We start from the raw sequence: 4,688 nt of genomic DNA, 5'->3' as shown, positions 1-4,688 counted from the left end.
CTAGCATGCCATAGTGTGCTATCAACCCCGCTGGATGTACTAGCCAAACACTGAGAAGTGGAAGGTCTAGACATATCTGTCTTCTGAAGATGATAAAGTTCATTGTGAACGTGCCCCTTTCCAATCACTTGGCCTGTCTTTAAGTCTTGAAATTCAACCTCATCTGGTCTGAAGACAACCTGACAACTCAGATCAACAGTAGCCTATCTCACAGATAGCAAGTTTGATGTAAACTGAGGCATATACAAGGCAATAGATTCTCTATCAAACAACCTCAGGTTCCCTATCCCATCTATCTTAATCTTATCACCATTTGCTATTTGAACATTCCCTGAGGCAGGCTGGACATCACTAATCAAGTTCCTATCACTAATCATGTGATGGCTTGCTCCTGAATCTATAATGATAGGTTTAGGGTCAAGAGAGTGTGTACCAGCCTTCTTTGATGAAATAAAGGCTTGGATAAGGGAATGTAGGTCACTCATGGTTGCTGGACCATCAGTGTTGGCTGCACTATCAGTACTTCTCCATGTTCCTTCTTCATTTGAACCACCAATGACAGATGAATACATGGTTTGACCTTAAATCGATGGATACTCAAACTCCTTAATTACATTCCTGGCTTGATTCAAGTCACTTCTTCTTGGCATATTGTGCTTCTTATGTTGTTCCTTAGCCTTCTTGTACTCTGGAAACAACACCATGTTGGAGTTCTTCCTCATGAAGAGATATGGACCAGTGGACAATAGATTGTTCCTACTGATTTTGAGATAAACTGGACTTTGATGAAGCTTTTCCTGATATGGCTGAAGCTTTCTTGAGTTCCAGAGAATAGGATACTCCTCTATCTTGAGTTCTGGTGAGGTTCTTCTCTTTTGAAAGACCATTGGACCAGTGGATAAAAGGATGTATCCAACAGATTTTGAAGATAATCTGAGAAAAAAATAAAGAAATTTGCGGAAGCTTTTGTGAGGTTCAAGAGCTTATTGCTCTGATACCATGTTAGAATGAGAGAATTATTGATAGTTTATTTCTGGAGAATGAAGAACATGAAGAACATGAGGGAAAGGGAAAGTATGAGAGAGATGTAGATTTCAAAATGTAAGAGAGAGAAGGAGATAATAGTTTCCTTAATTTAATTGTAGATCTGGATACAAGTATTTAAAGGCAAGTTGCCTCAGTACACAATAAATAAAATATTCATTGTTTTAAAATATCTTCAATGGTCTTCTTCTCTTTTCTTCTTCTCTTCAATAAAATACTCCAGTATAGTAATCCTTATAAAACCTTATAAAACCTTATAAGTCTCTAGCCTAATTCTCAAGTCTGACAGTTTACTTCTCAAGTCTGGCAGCTTAATTCTCAAGTCTGGCAGCTTACTTCTGCTTCATGTCAACAGTTTTCATAGCTTCTCAAAAGTTTTGATGATTAAGAAGACGTTTTCAAAATAATAGAAAGATTAAATGAAACATTCATATTAATGCAACATGATTCAGTAATTACTGAAACTTATACAACTTAGAAAATCTAAGAATTTTTAAATGTTTGATTCATTCCTCAAGGCTTGGGAACTCAAATCCTTGAACAAACTAAAGGGCGATAACGAACAGAAATTTAACTCGGTTTGATATCAAAAATCTCAAAACTTTAGAACGAAATTGGGATAATAATTGATATTAAAGCCCTAAATTAGATCGAATCACATATCCAATTTAGTTATGAAAACAATCAAGAAGTAAGAGAGAGGGAAAAAAGAGGAAGCACCCTCAATTTTCCAGGGAAGAAGTAGAATCCGATATATTTTAAGGAAGCCGACTGACATGGAAGCAATCAAACAAAGCAGGAGGTTAGAATACTATGATTGATTTTCTTAGTATATACAGATAAGGAGAGAGGTGGAGAGGATAATGAAGCAAGTCAAACGTTTATGTTATTAGAGGTTCAATTTATGGCTTAGATTTACTGGGGAAGAATCGTAGAAAACTGGCGAAGGTGAGAAAGAGAAAAAGACGATGTTTATGAGTTTTGCTCGGTTTATTTTGGATTGGGCTTTTGGGCCAAATTTTACATCTTACGGATCAAGGAAACAAAACAGCCCATCCCCCGCGTGACGTGGATAAAAAACGGCTCCCCATTGGACGATTTTCTTGGCCTACGTGGACAGGCTATCTGATGCTCTTATTATCATTTTATTTATTGTATTGTATGATGTAAAGTAGGCTGCGACATGAGTGGTTAATAATTGTACGCGTTACACAACATATGTTAAGTAAGGGAGAGTTCATTCCTCTCATTGCTATTCTATATGGAATAGTATAGATTATGAAATGAAATCCAAGACATAAATACTGTCATATCACCCATATAATAAATTAAATGAACTACCAATGACTTACCATATAATAAACAATAAGCATGCTAATTAATAGAGTATTAACTCTAGAAAAATTCTGTGAAAAATACTTTGATTAATATAACTAAATGACTTACCATATAATAAATTAAATGAATTACAAAATAATATAATTTTAAATGACTTACCATATAATAATGTTAATTCATCGGTTTATATTAATAGATGAATTAAATAAATAAATTCTTGATTAAAATACGTTTAAATAACTTAGCATACAATTTTTATGTTTTAAATGACACATTTTTACACTATATATATAGTGAATGAGTGAATTTAATTAATATTATTAAGTTTAGATTAATTAGTTTTCTAAAATCTATGATTTATTTTATTCACTACTAATATAAACATAATAAAAATCGTTTTTATAATTGCTTATATAGTACCATATGTATTTATATGCATCTTATCAATTTATATAATGTAATCTAGATATTTAATTATTTCTATAAATAAATTATGTTAATTCATCTATATTTAAGATGCTTAATTGTATGTTTGGAAACATAGATTAAATTAGGTAATCTATAAAATGTTTCCTTTTAAAAATTTTAATTAAATAAATGAAAAATAAAAAATGAAAAGTATCAACCAATCAAATTATAACAATTAATTGGAGAGCTCTTTTATGAGCGACACATCAACATAAATCACTAAATTGACTTCTCAATTAATATATAGAAGGATAAGATTATTGGTTTTTTGTATAAAAAGAGGTCGAGTTGTAAAAGCTTGATGTATCACTCAAGTAAAATGACAAATGCAATCAGTCGTCAAAGCTACCATTTACTTCTTAAAAAACTCTTTTTGATCTCTAAAGATGGCAAAACCAGAGGTCGAAATTACACATCTACTTTAACAGATCAAGATCTAAAAGTTACAGATCTGAATCTTAATAACCAAATGTTCAAGAGGATAACTTGATAAAGAAGTAAAAAATGAAGAAAAAAGATGATGACAGTAAGCAAAAATTTACCAAATGCTAAGGACACTTTGGTAATATTTTTTTTTTGTTATAACTGCCGGTAAAGATAATTTCGACCAGAAAAATATTCTAATAATTTCTGAAAAAATATGAATCATTCTAGTAATAACACAATTAATTTGTGTCATTTTAGTACACTTCCTTTTTTTATTTAACAATGTTCCGTATCAAGTTATTAAGCTCTTCTTGCTTACAAATACTTCCATGTTTCTTCAAAACTAAAAGACAATTGCATAACAAAGATGCCTTCATAAATTCTAGAAGAGAGCATCCTCAAAACCGACCATCGAGAAACTCAGATTTGAAAGTGGAATGAGTGGGGAAGTGCTTAGATAGTATTTCGTATAATTCCACCAATAAGTCCGGGTACATCCCACTCAAAAACTCCAGAACAGATTCTTCGGTTCGTCCCATGGTTACCTAAAACAACAACAAAGATAATTAATACATGAAATATAAATTAATTGGTAGAAATGTACACAGATACAAACCTGCATATCTCATTTGTTTCCAGTGATGGAAAACCCAACAGTTGATCTAAGCATATGTCACCATCGATGAGACTGCATAAGCCCAAATTACCAAATTACCAAATGATCCTAAGATTACAGTTTAAAACTGATTTAAAAAATTCATGTGAAAACCCTATCAACTAAGAACTGAACCCTATCAACTAAGAACTAAATCCTAAATGGAAAGGTAAACTCTAATACAATGTAAACCCCAAAATTCTATAAACTAAACATAAACTAATCACTAAACAATCCATGTGAATATAAACCGCAATTTCCCTGAATATAAACTAAACCCTATGAACTAATCAATAAGCCATAAAGTCAAATATGAAATCTATGCTTTCAAAAACTAAAACTTATCCAATAATCACTAAACAATACAGAAAAAATATAAACCCTCATCCAAGTATCAAATAGAAAATGGGTTTTTTGCAGAATTGACCTATAACTTAAAGTCAAACACAAAACTAACCTCTTTTTTTTTTGAAAATTGGTTTTGCCCTATTCACCCCACAAGTTCATATAATTTACGAAAATGCCATCAATTTTTTTTTTCTTTTTTTTTCGAAAATGACATTTTTACTCTCTCACCCTCATCATCTTCAAGTAATTACAAGATTGCCATAGTCATCAATACCACAACCACCATGAACAACCAATTTGAAGCTCTTAATGCTACCAAAATCGATTTACCCTTCTTCTTTTTCCATTCTTGTGAACTAAACACAACATATCTCTCACTTTCTCTCCACAATGAGCTAAAAAAACCCAA

This window comes from Brassica oleracea, chromosome C8, assembly GCF_000695525.1.
Source record: "Brassica oleracea var. oleracea cultivar TO1000 chromosome C8, BOL, whole genome shotgun sequence".
Classification (NCBI taxonomy): domain Eukaryota; kingdom Viridiplantae; phylum Streptophyta; class Magnoliopsida; order Brassicales; family Brassicaceae; genus Brassica; species Brassica oleracea.
The sequence above is the reverse complement of the archived record's forward strand: the minus strand, read 5'-3'. Positions refer to the sequence as shown.